Genomic DNA, 20887 nt, shown 5'->3' on the forward strand with positions numbered 1-20887 from the left:
TGCATTCTCTTCTTGCTCCCACACTACATGTTCCAGCCCCTTATCTTAGTGAAGCTCGAGAAAGTAGAAAACATCTCAGAGTACAAAAACACCCCCAAAGAGTAAAACAATCTTGAACGCAAATCACCTGAATAATCGTGAGTAACCTGGGGGCCTGCTTGTATGCGGAGAATTCAGGCCAGACAGAGTCAGAATTCAAGATGGAGTTATGGCACGTTAAAGTCAATAGTCAAAATTTCATTTCTCAATGTACAACATAATGCACATTTGTGCACCACTGCCTACAGAACTACACTCAGAGACGGAGAATTACACTCCACACATTTCTCTCTTATGCTTTCAAACACACATCTCACACGTTCTGTTCCAGGCAAGGCGGTTTTGCTCTGTGCTGAGGAGAGAGAAAGGAAACACTCCTTGTCTGAAGCTATAAGGAGACATGAAATTAAATCATAAGTCAACCTGAGTTAGCTGCCAAATGTGCAATTATCGCTGGGATTCCAGCGATAATCGCACAACGTTTGGCGCTACGTTGTTGATAGGGCATGGCATACTTAACCATGATATCCACCTTCCATTGGATATCATGGCTAAGTCAAACTAAAAGCAGGCGTAAGGAAAGTAGCGGTAACCGCGGTTAGCGCTACTTTTCTTATCGCTATGCTTGTTAGCGTGCCAATTGATAATTGGAGAAATGTCGGTTAGCGACATTTCTCCAGTTATTTTTGGAAGGAACGCCCACTTTGCACCTCATTAGCGATGCAAAGCTGGGCGTTGTTGTAACGGGCGCTAAGTCAGCAAAACACGCGATAGCGTGTTTTTGCTGATAAGGCGATGGAATTATCACTGCTTTTCGGACGAAAACGGACGAAAAGCGTCGATAATTTCATAGCGCCGCATTGATGATATGCCCCTTAGAAAGCAAATCTATGCTAGATTTTCTATGGAACTGTACTGAGTTCTCCATTGTTTTGCTGATTATATGCTTAATAGATCGATGGTCCAGTTTATGCATTTCTGTAGTTATATTCTTTGAGTAAACTTTTAAACTTTAGTCCTTGTCTGTCATTCTTATTGAGAAAGCTTACAGCTTTATTAAATTGTGCTTATTAAATTGACATAGAGACAGGTCCATAAGGGAGCACCAAAGTCTGAATAGGGACTACACCGCTTCTGGTCCAAGCAGTTGGGAGCGCATTGAGTAAGTTAATAAGATATAGATTTGCGTTCCAACAAATCTGGTAGCAGAGCTGATGTTTCCAATTGGATCAGCCGGGAACTGATTGGACCTACTCGGATGAGGTAAATTGACTATAAAACCAATTACTGCACCATGATGGTTCAAGCAGTTTTGCCCTGAGATCCAAATCGACCTAGCCCCAACCCGGATCCTCGAAGATGAGGTGGCTGTTGTGGTAACCCAGAAAGAACGACGTAAGTATCAGTAGGGATTTATGCACATGCAAAGGATAAATGAGAAGTAAGGAGCAGTGTGGTGCATGTTGGGACTTGTAGTTTAAATGTTGAGGCAAAATGCAGTGGCTGGATTTTGAACATGAATCTACTTAACACTGGTCCCACACACAAGGCAGGTCATCTATTGGATCCCATTTTCTCCTATTTATCCTGCATCCGCTGTACCCCTGCACTACCACTATGCTGGTCAGACGACTTTTTAACCAAGTTCAGTTTACAACCCTCAATCATTTCTGAGACCTCCTTTCCCTCTATACGGGTTTCCAAAAGGGACTGGAAAAACCTCGACCAAACTGCCCTAAATAACCTTTTATATTTTAACACACCCATCACTAATTTAAGGGTAAATGCGCTCTCTGACTCTGTACACAAATGGCTCCTGAATGCTATAGACACCAGTCTTCCCCTCTCAAATAAGAAAATTAGTAATCATCGTCTGCCTGCACCATGGTACACTGACACTCTCAAAAAAGAGAAAGCCAATTGTAAAGTGCTTGAATGGAAATGGAGAAGAGACTATGCTCCTGAATCCAAAATCATTTACAAAAAGGCCAAATAACAGTATTGTAATCTCTGTAAATCTGCCCGTGCTACATTTGTCTCTACCTCTATCTCTGATGCTTTGCACTGCCCGAAAATACTCTTTGGCTTAGACAAGCAGTTGGCTGTCTCAGAGACTTTAGCGAGACCCCCCCTCAGTAAACGCCGATGTGTGGATCTCACACTCTTTTTTGTTCAGAAAGTCGAGAATATCTACTCAGACATTGCGATCGCTAACTGCGGTAGCCCCTCGCAATCACAGTTACAATTCTCCGCCCAGCTCACCCCTTCACCCCATTTGGCCAATAATCCATTTCATGACTTAGACAGGGTGCCCGGTTCCTCACCCATTGTTTTGGACTCCTGGTCCCTTCTCAACGAAGATTCCTTTAAAACTCTCCTTGACAGTGTGAAATCTGGCTCACCCAATCACCCGATACCGATCTCGGTGCTCAAACAGCTCGAGCCTACTCATCTGCGTATCATAGACCTTCTCAATGCTTCCCTACTGGAATCTTTAGTCCCATTAGCCTGGAAGTACGCTATGGTGACCCCTCTTCTTAAAAAGCCCAATGCTGACCCCGACACATTCTCCAACTACCGCCCCATCTCCTTGCTACTGGCATTCTTGAAAATCCTGGAGAAACATATCCACTCCCAGCTTTCCAATTTTGTTGAAACCAGTACAATTCTCCATCCGTCTCAATCTGGTTTCTGTGCTGGTTTTTCCACAGAAACTACTTTACTGGGGGTCACGGAACGGCTGCGACATCACCTGGATGACGGTGACACAGCTGCGCTCATTTTATTAGACCTAAGAGCGGCGTTTGACACCGTATCGCACCCAATACTCGTTAAAACATTAAAGTCACTCGGTATCTGTGGCACGGCTCTAAAATGGCTAATTTCCTCTCTGGATAATCGTACCTTCCAAATTTTCTCGGCCACTGCCAGCCCAGACAATCATCGCCTACCCTATGGGGTGCCCCAGGGCTCCATCCTTAGCCCCTTGCTTTGTAACTTATATGTCAGACCCTTAGCTTACATTGCAGAGGAGGCTGGGTTGTCTCTCTTTTCCTATGCTGACAACTCCCAGATTATTTTTTCTCTCTCCAAAGCAAATACTGGTGTTTCATCCCCCCTTCAGCTTGGTGTAGGGAAAATAGCCTCATGGATGCACACCAACTATTTAAAACTTAATGGCGAAAAAACCGAGGTGATGATCCTTGGCAAAAACAAAGACTTATGGGGCCCATTCCATTGGCCCAGTGAGATGGGTGCTCTACCACGGCCGTCTGATTCCATCCGTATTTAGGTGTAATCATTGACAACTCACTCACTATGCACCACCAGGAAGTTAAGGTCACTGCCACATGCTTCACCATTTTGAAATGGCTCAGGCAGATCATCTGGATGCTGCCAAAACCTATACAGAAAACAGTGGTGCAAGCTCTTGTCACCTCAAGGTTGGACAATGGAAATGTACTATACCTTGGGTCCAAGAAGGCTGTGACTCGAAGGTTGCAGATGGTACAAAACTCTGCGGCAAGACTCCTTTGCAGGGTCCCCAGGGCCACCCACATCTCCAGCCACATACGGGACTTACATTGGCTCAGGGTAGAGAACCATATTAAATTCAAAGCCCTGAGCTATATCTTCAAAATTAAAACCGGCACAGCCCCTCAGTACCTACAATCCCTGGTCAGCCCCTACGTGCCTACCCGACACCTCCGGTCATCTACCCAGGAAAATTTCTCTGTACCCAGATTCAAACTATCAAGGATGGGAGGCAGATCTTTTGCCTATCTTGGCCCATCTCTTTGGAATTCACTCCCCCCAGCTATCCGGACCGAAGCAGTATACACCCGCTTCCGCAAATCCCTGAAGACATGGCTTTTCAACCAATAACCTCCCCAAGCTGCTCATATTTCACCCAGTCCGCTCCGGCGCCGGGAAACCCTTCTTGGGTAGCTGTTGCGCCTTACAAATTCAACTAATAATAATAACAATAATAATTCAACTATTATGTGACATTAGAATCTTAGACTTGTGGAGACAGCAGTTATTGTCTTCTTGACTATGTTTTTCGACTTTTGTAGACAACGGTATATTAATATTTTCAGCTGGAAGATGCATACGGTATAAAGTGAAGTACCTTAGTTAGATTCTGTTAAGTCGTTGAAATTGACTGCTAAGGTGAGGTGTACAATGTGGCACTATCAGTCACACCAGGATAGGGTTATTACATTTCCATTGAATGAATGTTTTAAATGAGCTCAGAGGTCAATCATTCCTTGGTGCTTGGGAGTGGGCACACAGGGTATGGTAGACTTCCTCAGGTGGAGAGTTTCCTATTGTGTATAAGTAGATTGTACTCTCTGTAGTGTAGAGATTTCTGTTTAAAAGACGCAGACAAACATTACAATGAGAAAGGTAGGAAGAGTTGGAAAAACAATAAGTATACGGGTACTTACGTCGCAAGGTGCCGCAAAGAGGTTGGTTGGCGAACGCTGAAGCTGGGCTGTGATTGGCTGACCTTTGACTGAGATGCGCTGGTATTGGTGGACGAATCGTGAACTCTGCAGAGTGGAGAGTGAATGAGATTGGGAATATTAATAGAATGGAAAATCCCTTTTCAAAATAGCAGAAAGATGCAAATAAGGAAGAGAAATGTGTGCCAGCCTGGGAAATGGCAGCAAAAAGAGGGTTAAGCACGTGCATGTGGCTCAGCCAATGGCATGGGTATACAGTGAAATATGGGGAGTTACAGTTCCAAATAAGTGGCACGTTCCACAAACAGAATAGAAAACCTGGGAAGGAGAATGTATGACCTATGACCCCAGCCGAGACCCGCACAATTTAAGGCCCTGAATCTTTCGGAGCATGTCGCAATCAAAAAGAAGAAGGAAGAAATTTGCATTAATGGGCCACAATAAGGCATATTCATGGATAAACAAACACAGGACGAAGAGAGGAAGAAGAGATAGAAGGAGGAAGTGAATGAAACAATAGGAGCTTACCCGCTGATAGAGAATGAGGATACAGAGAAGGAAAAGTCTGTTGATAAAAAGAAATTTAGGAATAAGACTAAGGCAGGAAAGGAAGTAGTGCAAGTAAACACATACAATCCTGTGTTCAACCTCCTTTAATACCAACTCTGCGTTGCAGCAGGACAGCATCAAGAAAGCATCCAACACGTCCCTGATGATCACACCAACTGCCACACCCGGACATTCTGATCCCATTCCATCTTACCTCACAAAGGTGTGCTACACATGCCAAACCCCTGCGCAGCAACACCAAATATCCCCCTTCTGCAAATGCTAAATATAGGAAAGTAGGATCTGCTTCTATGGTTACCCCCACTTTTTGCTTGATGAGATGCTGTTTTTGACTAGTCTGACTGGGATCCTACTAATCAGGAACCCAGTGTATCTGCTTTCTCCCTAAATTGTTGTGTTAGTACCTAGGTATAATCCCAGATCGGATACTGGGGTACCCTTATCAGTCCCGAGTATATGGTACCCATGCACCAAGGGCATAGGTACCCCAGAGGTCTCCCATGGGCTGAAGAATGTATTATGCCACCCATGAGAGACCATTCAAAATGGAACTACAGGTCTGCCATTGCAGCCTGTGTAGGTTAGTGCTTGCAAAACTTACTAAAGGTTTCCTATATCTAAGGGTCACTGCACTTAAAACTTTTAACTCACCCCTATAGCAGGCCTTTGCAATCCTGAAGGCAGGGTGCTTGGTTATAAGTGAGAGGGTGCCCTTGCATGAGAAGGACACCCCTGCAGCCTACAGAGTCCATTCTCCCGGGTTGTCAGTGAAGCAGCCATATACTATAAAGAGGGGCATCTCATAATTACGCAATGACAATCTCAAAAACGTCTGCAAAGAATCCTATCATGTTTAGTATCAAATATGTTGGAATAATACCCCACACCGTAAACGGTGTGGGAGGTATGATTCAAAGCACTGGAAGAGCCCTCCATTATGCTCCCAGTGTTCCTGGTGCCAACCTTCTAGACCCGGACAGCACAAAATGGTTGCAGCTGACCAGAGACACATTTCTGCCTTCCTGCTGCTAAGCCAAGCTCGAGCAGAGGAAGGTGGAACAATAGGCATCCTGTCACAGGGAGGTGTGACCACCTCCCAGACAGGACTTAGTGTATTGGGACCGGGTGGGGCACTTGCCAGCTCCAGGAATTCTGCATGAGGGGCACACTTGGGTGTCCTCATGCATAATCCAGTTCAAACCAGTTTTGGGAGCCGTTGGCTTCTGCTCTGGCACAAAATTGGACAAAGAACATGGTAGTAACCTCCCCCTGTCCAGACCCTCCCCTCGGAGGGTCCCGTGAATCTTCCCAACCCTTTACCTAGGGTACTTAAGGGCTTACCTGAGTGTAGGACACCACTTCTACTTCTACCGTCTGGGCACTCTGGACTTTTCTGGACTACGTTTGGGCCTGACTTCATCTCCCTTACGGTCTGCTGCATCGTCTGTGCCTGTGCACCATACAGGAACCTTCCAAAGCCTGTGGGCATCAAAGATCACCTGAAGGAATCTCCCTTGGAGTGAAGGAGTCACTCCTCTGCATTCACAGGCTCTGCAACTAAGTCAACCGGGCTGCTGATCCTGAGCTCCTCCAGACTCCAAAAGCTCTGCAACACAGGTGGTCGTTTTCCACAGCTCCAGAGACCTGCCCTGCTCTCTCACCAAGTAGGAGGCAAGTATCCCTCGTGGGGGTTGCAATAACCGAACCCCTGTGCACCACGCCAACTTGCATTTGCAAAGGCTTGTTGACTTCTTTCCAAGGAGATCTTCGGGCTCCAAGTAGCCCCATTCTTGAGCACCTACAGTGACCAGAACCTTCAGCCACACCGCATCGTGTGCATCGTGGCCTGCATCTTTTGGTGAGCTGCTTGAGGTCCTCTCGTGACTTCAGTGCCTCCGACCTGTGGGTTGACTTGAGGGTCACACTTGTTTATTTTGCCCTACCCTGATTGCTCGGGCCTGCCCTGACTCCCCTGCTGTTGGTGAGTCCCCTGGACCTTGCTGGTCCCGACGTTGCTCCTTCTTTGATTCCTGCATTGGGTGCATTTGCCAAGGCTTGTTGGTGCTCCCGCCAGACACCGACCCCTCAGCACACGACATCCTTCGTGGGGCAGGTCGTGCATGACTCCTGGTTCTCCTTAGTATCGCCTAGTCCTCACAGCTGCAGAGTCAAGGTCCTCGTCATCCATCCTGCAACACCTGACATCGGAGGGCATTCGTCATCCAAGTCTCCTGGTCACTCCTGAGTGACATAGACTCTGTCTCCTCTGTTTGCAGGTACCTCTCATCTAGAATCCACCTTTGGATTCCACCGGACACTTTCTCCTTCTGCAACAGCGACTCCATTGAGTTTGACGGCGGTTTCTGACACCACACGTATGCACTTGGGCTTTCTTGGTGTAGGTAGTATGGGTACTAGGGTATCCACGGGTGGGGTGGCTCTCCAACCTTATATCTTCCACAGGGTTTTTCAGGGTCCACTGGGAAGGGTCCTTAATCTTTAAAGATCCAACCGCGACTTGCACGTAGAGTTAGGGTTCCAGCACTTCTACATCCTCTCAACCCTGTTTTGATCCGAGTCATGGTTCTTATACCACTTCCTTAGTATATGGTTTTGTCAGACCCCCCCCGGGATCCACTGTGTATTTCGCGCTATTTACTTTGTTTCTTTGCTAAAGTATTGTGTGCATTGTGTTTATATCCTTGTTCGAGATATTGGAAAATACAAGAGAGTATTATATAATAAATACATATTTTTATAAATACTTGGTGTGGTTCCTTTCACTTAATCTATACTATAAGATTGCATTCTGGTAAAACAAGTTGCTTTACACTCCTTTTGGACTAAGCCTGAAGGCTGCTCTCCACAGCTACCATTTAGAGAGCTTTCTAAGGTTGTCTAAGACCTCTTTAATCACCATAAGGGTTGTCTGGACAGTGCAAGGTACCCACTTACATTTGTGTACATCATATACCAGGCCAGCTCCTAACACTAAATAACAAAACTAACAATTGATCTAATAATTCAATTTACACAAATTAAAAATTTTCCCACATATATACAAAAACATTTTCTATTAAATTCATCCAGTAAACAACATAACAGGTTACGGTACATAGCCAAATAAGACTTGGGCCTTGTAGGCTCCCAACTGGCCCATTATCATTAAACCAACCTCGCTCTTCACTTCATTGAGTCTCCTCCACTTCATCCATAGACTTGAATTCACCATGCACATCTCCTTGCTCCCTTTCCACCTCATCTTCCCACAATTAATCAACATGTGAGGTTTCATCACCAATATCTCCTCCTTTCCCTCTTTCCACAGCTTTACATTTGGCCAAACGAGTCATGTGCCATACACGATTGTCGCTCAACCTTACAGAATGTTTTTAACATTCTATCATAGGTTCCGTAAATACACTTTGTCCTTTTGGCACTCTCCCCACCTTCTTCACCTTTACCCAATCTCCTTCCCGCAACTTCTACTCCTTAGTTGCTCTCTTTAAATCAAAATACTTTTTATATGCCCCCTGTGCTTTAACAACGTTCTCCTTAACCACTTCAAGTGACTACTCAACACATCTAGCACTATCCATCCACCCTATATTGTCTTTGGTGAATGGCTCCCTAATCCGCATCAGCACAAAAGAGTTGCATCCTGTAAGGGAAGGTGTATGTCACCACCGATCTGAACGCACGTCGATCAGAGTGGGTGCCGATTGATTCCCTTACACAAGAGATTCATCAACCTCGTGAGCTGCCTTTAAAGACAGAGCTACATCTGAGCTCTACTTGACCTGGATTACACAGTGTCAACATAAGTGCTCTTCTCAGTCCTGATGAAGATCCCACCATGAGGACAGAAATAACCCTCTACCTCAAGGGATCGAAACGTCGACAACATACATCCACTATACAAGCTCAAAGGACTGACCTGGACAAACAATATGTACACTTGAGCTATGTACACACTTAGGAACTATTGACCTACAGTAGGCTGTAAAGGTTATACCCCATGCAATAATTATGCATTTATGTCACTATACCTTTACCCTGTCCCTCACTCCCTGATTCACCACCACCTACCCGACTTCTCCCTCTTTCTGTCACCCAAATAGCACTGTAAATAACTATAGTACTGAAATTAATTGAAGCAACTACGTTACCACCAACAAATGCTTTGGCTTAATATCGCATTTGATGCATCTCAACCTTTTTTTGAATCTGTTTATTAAATATGATTCAGTAATTACAAAAAGTAACAAGTGGTGAATGATCTTGTGTAAATTTCGTTATTGATAACTGCCATCATGACCATTTTTCGATTGTACTGTACTCAATACATCTAGCACTATCCATCCACCCTACATTGTCTTTGGTGAATGGCTCCCTACTCCGCATCAGCACAAAAGAGTTGTATCCTGTAAGGAAATGTGTATGTCCACAACATTTTCTTCAACTCCACTTCCCATTTTGTTTCATTTTCACACGCTATCTGGATGGTACTTTTGATTACTCGATTAAATTGCTCCACTGCTCCATTTCCTGGCATGCTTCACTCCATTCCTTTTTAAAAACTTCTCAACTTTAGAAGCGGTGAAATGCACCACATTATCACTTATAAGCCTCCACGGAAGCCCTTCTCTTAAGAATACTGTGTCCAAAATCTCCACCATCGTATCTGCATCTGCTTTATGTCCAACTCTACCCAATTGCTAAAATAGTCAACAAACACAATGATATACCTATTATCACCCTCCAAAGTATGTACAGGGCCCACAAAATCCACAGCCAACACGTCCCACACCATCTTTGAACACTCTAAGGGTATCAAGGGTGGCCTCAGTATGTAAACTCTTGTCCGAGTTAATACACTGTTCACACTCCCTCACTCTTCTCTCAACATACAAGTCCACTCTCGGCCACCAATAACTAGATTTGACCCTCCTCTTCGTTCTCTACAATTCCAAAATGACCTTCATGACATAAGTCCAACACCTACTCTCTAAGACTGTGTGGTGGCACAATTCTTCCTCCTCTGACAATAAAACCTGACTTCAATCGTAGCTCATTCCTTACTTCCCAAAAACCTCTCACCTCCATTTGTTCACTTTTCTTCATCTCCCAACCTCCTATGATGTATTGCTTCACTCTTTCAAGTAACTCATGTTTTCATTTGCTACTTCCCACTCCTCTTTCTCAATAGAGTCCATACTATCCTCATCCACAAGTGCAATATGGTTCTCATCCCATACACTCTTTGGCACTTATATGATAGGCAATGGCATATGGCTTAAACAATCTGCGATTCTGTTCTGTACACCTGCCACATATTTGATAATTAAAATCTTGCAATTGCATTGAGAGCCTTGCCATTCTTGCTGAGGCTTTCACAAACCCATCAGTGGTTAGCAAATTAACAAAGAGTATGTGGTCTGTTCTAACTTCGAACTCCGTGCCCCACAGAAAAGTCCAGAAATGTTTCATGCCTCACGCACAAGCAAGTGTCTCCCTCTCTATAACAGAATACACTTCTTCTGTGAGAGTCAAGCTTCTGGATGCGAACCCAATCACCACCTCTCTTCCGCCTTGCTCTTTTTGCATGAGCACCACATGTGCTCTTCACTCCACTGCCTGCATACCTCGTCTGCTGACGTAGTTTCTCCAATGCACTGCAGCTTCTTTCTTGTGAGTGCGTATCGCGCCCACCGCAGCTCCTGTTGCTAGTGCGACTCACGCGACCTTCACCAGCATGGCAACTGCTGCACTGTTTCCACAAGCCTCCTCATGCCCCTGCTCCACTACTTCTTTATGCTGGTAAGCTACCAACTCCTTTTCCAGTTAGTCTTCAAATTACCTTCGCCAGTCCTGTTCACAGCTGTACTCTCCTTGCCTTCTCCACTTCAGCATGTATTACACATATTCTTCACAATGTAAACATCTTCTCCCTCATCCTAATTGTAACTTGCACGCTGGGTCACACAGAGTTGTGCCTGTCGCCAACTTTGTAGTGAAAGTAAACATGTAAAATCCTATGTTCAACCGCCTTTAATAACAACTCTGCGCTGAAAGAAGACAGCATCAAGAAAGCATACAACACGTCCCTGACTACCCACACCAACTGCCACCCAAAACCTCACAAAGGTGTGCTGCATATTCCAAACCTCTGCGCAGCAACACCACAAGGGAGGAGGAAGATGCCTTCATAGACAAACTTCTTAGAATAAGACCAACCCTTTTAATGCAGCACCAGGTGCAACTGCCCAGGCAGTTAATGAGAATGGAGTGGCCTCCATGACCCATCCAGAAGCTAGCGCACCTCCGAGTTACACTGGGACCACTGTTCCATCTCCCGTCCAGACTTCGACACATGCTGCTTTGGTACAGCCGCAACCTTCAGATAGCTCTAATACCTCTCCCATTATGGCAATCACTAGCACACCTCAGATTTATAGCTTTCCAAGAATTTCCCTGAAATTGGTTGATGTCTCCAGTATATTAGATTCTAGCACCTCACAGGGTGAGACCTTAGGAACCCCTGCTACAGGAGGTTCCATAACCACCACGACTCCAAAATCTACCCCACAACCCAAAGAACAAATCTCTGAATGACTCAATAAGCCCAACTAAAGATCGAGTTTGAAGAGATTGTGAAGGGCACTGTAGGAGTGGACTTCTTGGGACAACATAATGAGAATGAGTTGATTTACATGAGTAAAGAAGCTGCGAGATGGCATGAGAGACACGCAAAAATGGAAAAACTAGCAGATAAATGTGGGTTTGAGAAAACGCAGAGAAAGAAATCACGAAAGAAGGTCAGGATGATAATGGGTGACAAGGAATTGAGATTGTAAAATCTGTAGGGATTGAAGATGCATGCGAGGGGACTGATCAACAGCATTAGGGAGTGGAGTGATGTGGAGACATTTAGGAAGTTGTGGCCTAAGAAAAAGGTCGAAAAAGGTCAAAAGTGACACAGAAGAATTAATCTACGGGGGATGATGAGCAAGAAGTCACAGAGGGAGTAGTAAAGGAATATCTTGAGGGAGGTCCAGGGAGGAGCATATATGCATGTTCACTGGTCATGGACAGATCTCTTCTATTCCACAAATTCTCTTCCCAGACTGAGGGAGAATCCTGACAAATGGTATACACAGATAGAGCAGGTATTGACCATTTCAAATGTCCTATGGTAGAATTTGGATGTGGATTTGGATGTGCTGTTTAAAGTGACAGACCCAAAGGACCTCTGTGCAGAAGAGAGCAGTGGATTGGCCGACATAGGAACCCCTAGAGAAGCAAACACAAATTCACCTTCACCCTTGGTTAAAACCAAATATAACTCCGTCATTGCTTACCATAAGACTAAGGTTCCTCAAAAGGAGATGAATTGGCCAAGATTGTCCGTATATCCCAGCAGCCCAAAGAATCTATACACACATATTTTGAGAGAATAATACTGCTGCATAGGTAGCATAGTGGTCTGAATGACCCACTGGGAACCAACATGGGAGGGTTTCTTGCCTCCTTTATACAAAGGATGTGACCGAAGACTAGCAAGCAGATCATACAAGGTGTTCTCTGATGGCAAAGGCAGCCCATAGACAAAAGTTTGCAGTATCCAAAATATTGCAGTGACATGCTAGATGCGAAAGGTAATTAAAGAGAAATTTAGGGTGGCACAGACCAAGTTAGCGCAAAATGGATGTACAAAGGGGATGAGGGGCTAGACCTTGACCCCAGCTTGGGATGAACCATGCAGGGAGTCTCCATGTTGTATTGAGGAAATACCCAAGATATAGGAAGAGGAAAGGAGTGTTGATGCAATCCTGATCAAGCAATGAATGACGCTCTAGCCTCCTATTTTGCTGTGCAGATAGAACTTCCCCCTGTATCCAGACCAACTATGGGAGCTTCAAAAATCCAGAAACCATGTTTACCACCAAGCCCCCTTATGCCCATAGAGATGCAAGGAGGAATTCCCCACTTCCAACCTAACAACCGAACTCAGCACAGCCTATTTACATCTCAGACTGCCCCAATTGCTATAATGTTTGGGAGCCCCACAGAGTTTGAACAGGCTCAACAACGGTGGGTGAGGAGGAGTGCATGCTTGATGCTGTCCTAGAAGTGGATAAGAGTGGCCCATATGTGGATGGAGACGTTAATGGACATGCCATATCCTTTCTGATAGACGCAGGATCTACTCATTGAACTGTTAGAACAGTTGAGGTCCCGAATCTACCCCTCTCATGAAAGGAAGTGCAAGTTATTGGAAACACGAATCAGCAGTGTATGAATCAGTTTACAGCCCCAGTGAAAATTGAAGACATCAAAGAGCTTCACCAGTTTAGTATGTGTGATTTGAGTCCCGTAAATTTGTTGGGAAGGGACCTTCTCTGTAATCCTAATTGCATCATATATCGTACACCACAAAGAGTGCGATTGGTAACTCAAGCAGCAGCTGAGTTCAAATTGCAGGCACCGGAGTCTGTAGTCAGACTAAATCCGGTTCCACTACTAGTGGGTGAGAGCAATTTTAACAAACTTTGTGTTTTTCCTGTGTGATCTCTTTCCCCTTTGTTTTCTGATACAGCTGGTTCTTATGAAAGAAGACTTACATCCTGATCTAATGGAATCAGTCAGAGAAGCCATATGTGATTTCTCGGGGAAAGAGATAGGGTTGATCAAGGGCGCTAAACCCCTAAAGATAACCCTTACATTGGATGCAGTGTTCCCTCAAACACGTCCTTACAAATTGACCCCAGAAGCCATTGCAAAAATAACACCTGTCATCAAAAGTATACTAAAATAGGGCATTCTGAAGGAGGCCTTTGAGAGTCCATGTGCTTCTCTAGTTATGGCCTTGCAAAAAGCAAATAAAATGAAGAGGATAGTTCAGGATTTAAGAAAAATAAACCAAATAGTTGTTCCATGCTATCCCATGGTACCAAATCCTACTGTAATCCTATTCCATATTACCCCAGACGTGGAGTGATTCACAGTCATTGACCTATGTCAGGCATTCTTATCTATTCCCCATCCAGAAGAGACCCAATCTCTATTCAGTTTTTGATTTCAAGAGAAAACGTTTGTGTGGTGCCATGTGTAGGAAAGTACTCCTTTTGGCATGGCTACCCTCCACCTTTGCCTGACTGATGCATCTTTGACTGAATGTGCACTGGGTTCCTGCTAACCAGGTTCCCAGTGCCTGGCTTCTTTCCCAAAACTATACCTTTGTTTCCACAATTGGCGCACCTCTGGCACACATATAAGTCACTTGTTAAAGGTACCGGTGGTACCAAGGGCCTTGTGACCAGGGCTACAGCATGTATTGTGCCACCCTAAGAGACGCCTCACCAAACACATGCACACTGCCACTGCAGCCTGCGTGTTTTGGTGCTGATAAAAGTGAAGAGTAGACCTGGCCCATATCCCTGTGTGCCAGGCCTACCAGCACTGCAAGAGGCATAGGAAAGTCACCCCTACAGCAAGCCTTACAGCCCCAAGGCCGAGTGCACTAAATCTCATGTGAGGGCATAACTGCATGAGCAGATATGCTCCTAAAGTGTCTAAGTCCATTCTTAGACATTATAAGTGCACCGTGAAGCCATACTGTGTACATGGGCTGGAAGCTTGTCACTACGAGTTCCACAGTCTCCATGATGGCTTCACCGAATTCCAAGATGTTTGGTACCAAACATCTCATATTAATGAGCCCGCACTGATACTAGGGTTGGATTCATGAATAAATGCACTCACAGGGCACCTCAGAGGTGCCCCCTGAAAACCTACCAAACCACTAGTATGAGCCTGACTGGTCTGCACCAGCCTGCCATCTCTAGACATGTTTCTGACCCCCTGAGGTGGGAGCCTTTTGCTCTTGTGGGTCGTAAACAAAGCCTGCTCTGGGTGGATGTGCTTCACACCTACCCCAAGCAGGAACAGCATTGAAAGGAGGTGAGCCTCAAAGGCTTCCCGTCATGTGTCATGCTGACCAGGTTCTCTCCAGCTACAGGAGATGCCCGCCCCCCTAACCAAGCCCCACGTTTGGCGGCAAGGTCGGCGGGAGAATTAGTAAACAAGAGAGGTGTCCCCTCTCAGCCGAAGAAGGGACATGAGCTGAAGTGGCCCCCTCCTTTGAAAATTCTCCATATTGTTTTGGAGGATTAAAGCCAGTAGGTTAGGGATATGCCCTGTCCCCAGAGGGAGTGGACATACAAAGGGTTTGGGCACCCTAAAGGTAAGTAGCCCATTGGCTACTACCTACTGACCCCTGTAATGCCCCTAATGTGAGTATTTATTGGCACCCCTGAACCTTAATCCTCAGATTACTAATGACCTATGAAGCAGAACAAAGAAGAGGCGTGTAGCAGCGATGACTGAAGACACCAACTGACTTGGTCCCAGCCCTAACAGCCTGTTTGCAGCCTTAAAAGACCCTGCTACAGAAGAGCAACTTGTCCCACAGACCAGTGACGTCCAGAGCACTTGGAGGACTGCATGCCTTCTAAAAAGACTCCTAATCTCCTATGGACAGCGGACCTGTCTAGAAGACAACTAACTTTAAAGACTAAAGCCTCTGCCTGTGGAACTGCGAAGTTGACCACCTCTGCACCGAATGCCCACGGCTCGAGTTCAAGAGGCCCACCGGTCTAGAAAAGGTTCTCCAGAGATCCTGAGCCAGAGTACCTCCTGGGTTGACCTCTGCCAGACTCCACGTCGACGCCTGCAGACTCTGCAAGACGATCTCTCCTGCTAACCTTGACCGCACTGGTAAGCTGACTTCCAACTCCAAAAGACACCCCTGAACCTGAAGGCCCCTGGGCCTTGGGGAGATCTAACAATGGTGTCCCGACGCTCCAGCACTTCCCAACTTAGATGTGCAGCTGTAGGTTTCTTTTGTCCAGCCTCCTGGCCTGAGCCTCCAGCCTTTTTCCGATTTCAAGATTCTAATTTTGTTTGCATTGGGCGCCTGACTCTGTTGGATAACGTTAGCACCCGGCCAGCCACCCCGCGGCCGCTGGTGGTGCAGTGAGGTCACTTACATGAACCTTGTCTGGTACTGATTCTTCCTCTAAAAAGCTCAATATCGTAAACCGTTTACTTACCTGTATATTGCTGATTGTGTTTCCTCCCATAGTATAACATTGTACTGATTGGAAAAAGCACCCAATTCTCCACTTTTTAATTTGAAAAACAGTGATATTGGAAAACATATTTTACTGGAACAAAGTATCTTTGGTTCTATAAAATAAATATGCTAAAAGTAATATTTTTATGAACCATTGGTCTCGGATTTAGTCATTGAGCACGTGAAATCATTTCTTGTCCGTCTGTGCACAACAAATGCTTAGCACTGCCATCTATTAAGTCTAACTGCTCGCCCACACTACTAAAAAAGAGAGTACTAGTATTATCTACTATAGCCTCCCTCTGTAAAGCCTCTGGAGACCCACTGGACTCTATGCACACTATAACTTACTTTCTTATAGTATATACAGAGCCAGCTTTCTACGTCACGCTCCATAGGGGATCCAGATAGCCCCACATATTTCAATCAAATACTCAAAAAAGAATTTATAAACCTTGCAGTTACTGCATAGTTCGACCCCGATCCAATACATTGATGACCTACTTGTTGCATCGAAGACAAAAGAAGCTTGTAGGCAAGACGCAATGGCCCCGCTCAACCATTTAGCTGAGAATGAGCGCATGGTTTCCCCCAGAAAAGTTGCAGTACTGTCAAAAAGAAGTTCATTTTCGTGGGCATCAAATCGAGAAGGGAGTCAGAAGAGTGTCCCATGAGCGCATTGAAACGGTCCTTAAAATGAAATTTATGACCACAAAGAGAAGCACACATTTTTTGGGCACGGTTGGCTACTGCCAACAATGGATCCCAAACTTTTCCCTCCTGGCGAAGCCTTTGCTGTGGGTGGCACACACCGATGTCAATGACACGGTACCAATGGATGATGAAGCATGGAAGCCTTTCAGGAGCTCAAAAACTTACTTTGCAGTGCACCCGCGCTTGGAATACGAGACTACCCCAGAAGTTCATACTCTTTTGCTATGAGTGTGCTGGGTGTGCTTTATCTGTGTTGACACAGACGCATGGAGAGGCCAAATGACCAGTTGCCAATTTTTCAGCAACTCTTGATCCTATAGCCACAGAGTTACCTGTTTGTCTCAAAGGGGTTGCAGCAGTCAGTCTAAGTATTCAGCAAACAGAGGAAATTGAGATGGGTCACTCTCTCATTCTTATGGTGCCCCATGTCACTGAAATTCTCATGGCTCACATTCGCCCCAGTATTTGACTAACAGCCACCTAGCCGGCTGTGAGAGAACTATTTTGGCTGCAGAAATTGTTTCTCTAAGAAGGTAAGCTTGACCACGACTACATAAGTGTCAATTAGTAATGCACAAAGCTGAGACCAGACATACTGGATGTTCCCCTTCTTGAACCTGAATACACCATGTTTGTTGATGGCTCTTGTTTGAGGGACAGGTGTGGCATTTTGAGAGCTGATGTAGTCTGTACCATGAGTGGGGTTGTGGAAGTGTCCTTCCCATACCATGTAATCTCTATACAAGTATAATAATTGCCCTTACCACAAGCCTATTGCACGTCGGAGAGTTTGTGAGTTACCATTTACACTGATAGCCAGTAAAGAAATGGCATTGTGCATGTCTTTGGCTAATTAAGGTCACAGGGAGGATTTATGACCTCTGCTGGATCCCCATTTGAAATGGATCGCATCTCTAAAATTTGTTGGACACCTATCAGTTTACCAAAATAAATTGCCGTAGTGACATATGATGCACACAAGAGTGTTAAAGACTTTATCAGTAGAGGCAACCGCTATGCAGATGAGATTGCTCGATACTGCGCTTTTCAGACCAGCACTTTTCACATGGGTGAGCCGTGCAGTGCTAAGAGAGAGAAAGTTTCAAAATATGTTTCTGAACACTGTACAAACTTTGAATGTGTTGAGGTTATTGCAGCATACTGCCCCAGAGACTGTAAGAGAAAATGGCAAAGAATGGGATGTGAGAAGGATTCCAGTGACATCTGGGTATCCAGTGATAGAAAGCCTGTGCTTTCAGACTCCATTTTACCTGTTAATGTGAGTCATATGCATGGAGCACCACGTGTGGTACGAGATGGAATGGTGCGGACATTCAGGCAGCATTGGTATAATCTACACTTCCATGCAATGGCAGAGAACCTGTGCCAACGCTGAGCGATTTGCCAACATCAAAATGTGGGCAAAAAGGTTGTAGTGACCATGAGTCCTATAGAAAAGTCTGATGGTCCTTTTATCCGTCTCTAGGTTGATTTTGCAGAAAAGCCCTGGCGTAATCAATTGAGGTATATCCTAGTCATCATTTGCATATTTTCTTGCCTGGTGGAGGCATAGCCCACCAGAAGATGGGACAGCCTTGTAGTTGCCAAACTGCTACTGCAGGCAGGGCTGGTTAGCGGTTGCCTTACCAGGGAGCAGCGGAGATGGCGGTTCCTGACGAGGAGGTTGTCCGGGCCACGTTAAGGGTGCTGGGCCAGGTAGCAGGGGGGGCCTCCATGTGCAGCAACGTGCAGCTGGAGGTGGTGCAAATGGGAACAGGGGGAGGGGCGGGACACTGCCGATACGGCTCAACAGCATGTGGGTGACGGGGGAGGCATGACGAAAGTTGCCCTGGGAGGTGGGGTGGGGGGGGAGGGGAGGGTGAGCCTGGGAATCGGGCATGCCACCAGCTCGTTGGGAACAGCTGGGGGAATAGCAGGAGAAGTCGGGCCAGGGGATGAATCACCCATGGACCTCACATTGAGACCGGTGTTACAGGCCTCACAGCAGTTTGGGGGACAAGGGACCCCCTCAGCTCATATGTGGTAAACCTCTTCAGGGAGGGGGGATCAGAGTGGCTCACATTACCCAAAGTGGTGGTGCAGGAAACGGGCGGCACTGTCCCCACCCATACTTCCCAGATGGACGGGGTTGTCCCTTGAGGAAAAAATAAGGGAACAACGCAGGATAATACAGGACACTGAGCAGAGGGGCAGTGGCTTTGAACTCTGGGGGGCGAAGGGCTGCCTTCTCCCACTTCTGAAGAAGAGGCGCAGGCAGAAAGGGAGACCAGGGATGAGGGCACCAAGGGCAAATGGATATGGGTAGGGGAGGAGAGTCAAGTGAGGGCAGGGACAGCCGAAACGGCAGTGAGACCCAGTGGTGCTGGGGCCTCCTCAGGTTGGAGCAGCCGGGGGGGGGGGCACAAAGAAGCATCATGGGGTCCGCGGCGGCCTACCCTCCACCGAGGAATCGGGCAACAGCGGCGTATGTAGCAGAGTGTAGTGGTGTGTCTGTAGGAAAGGGAAAAGGGCAGAAGAGGGCGGTGCACAAAGTGATGTGGGCACCTGCAAAGAACGAGTCAGAGTTACAGTTGGACTATGGTGATGAGAGTGATGAGTTGGAGGAAGGCAAATTGCGAGATGATGAGGAGCCTACGTTTGGGGAAGGCAACCAGAGACGTTGGTGTTTTGCAGGAGGCAAGTGCGGCCAAAAGCAAGACGAAGACAGTCGGCCAGAAGAAGACCTGCACCAAGAGCAAGAAAGGGAGACACAAGCAAGCCTATCAGGTGAGGGTGCCTGGTGGGAGGCTTGGGACGAAGGTCCAAAAGGGAGATGGAAAAAAGCCTGCCGGTCGGTGGGTGTGGGGGAGGGATCTGTAAGGGACACAGGAGCGCCAGCAAGGGTAGCATCGTCTACACCGGGGGGGGTAAAGGAGACTGGGACTAAACAATTGGTAGGCGCGAGTGTCCAGACGGACAAAGTGGAGGGGACGGAAGGGAAGTAAGAAAAGGGAGATGACAAACATTACAAATAAACTCCCTTATATGGGTTTGGTCCTGCCATTGGGGTCTCACTTATCGGACAAAACGAGAAATAGGATTTGGAGGCATGAATACGTGGATGTCTTTAAACTATTACATAGGGAGATCCAAGCAAAAGAAGGGTCAAATGAAGAAGAATGGGAGTTAACAAGGAGGCCCAGGGTACCCGACGAACTGGACCTCGGGTTTTCTCATATACGCCAGCATTTATTGTGAAAAGCACCTAGACAGGGCCATAGCCTTATTGAAATACATAGACATCATCCGAAAGGCGCAAATGCATTTCGGAGGGTTTGCGTGGTTGAGCTGTGATGAGGAGTTTAGGGCTCGGCTGGGCATGAACCCCAATAAGGCATGGGGGAGGTGGACCAGGAGCTGTGAATGCAATGGATGTCATCCACTCCGTCATCGGCGTCCACTCATTCTGCGAGCAGCCTACCAGTGACGTACCGGTCCTTTCAGGCACGTCCCAACCAGACTGGGGTGGGGGGGTTAATGCCAGTGCAGGGAGTGCACGTCCACCAGCAAAGCAGGGAGGAGGCACTACAGGAGCCTGTTGGAATTTAAATAAGGGGTTCTGCTCAAGAAATCCCTGTCAATTTAACCATGACTACTCTAAGTACGGGGGACTCCACCTGCTCATACAGTGCTTTACCTTGGCCACACCGGCCGACCAGTGGAGAGCCATTAAGGGCAGGGGACAGTCTGGGCCTAAGGGCTCCTACCCCAATTAGGATCAAGGCCATGGGCCTGTGGCTCTCGATGTACCCTGAAACAAAGGCAGCGTTGAGGATTCAATGAGGGTTTACTGAAAGTTTTTTGCTGAGATACCAAGGTCCCAGAGAGCAGAGGTGGGCAGAGAACTTGAAGTCAGCCAAAGAATTACCGGAAGAAGTAGCAGCAAAATTGAGAAAAG

This window comes from Triturus cristatus, chromosome 3_2, assembly GCF_964204655.1.
Source record: "Triturus cristatus chromosome 3_2, aTriCri1.1, whole genome shotgun sequence".
NCBI lineage: Eukaryota > Metazoa > Chordata > Amphibia > Caudata > Salamandridae > Triturus > Triturus cristatus.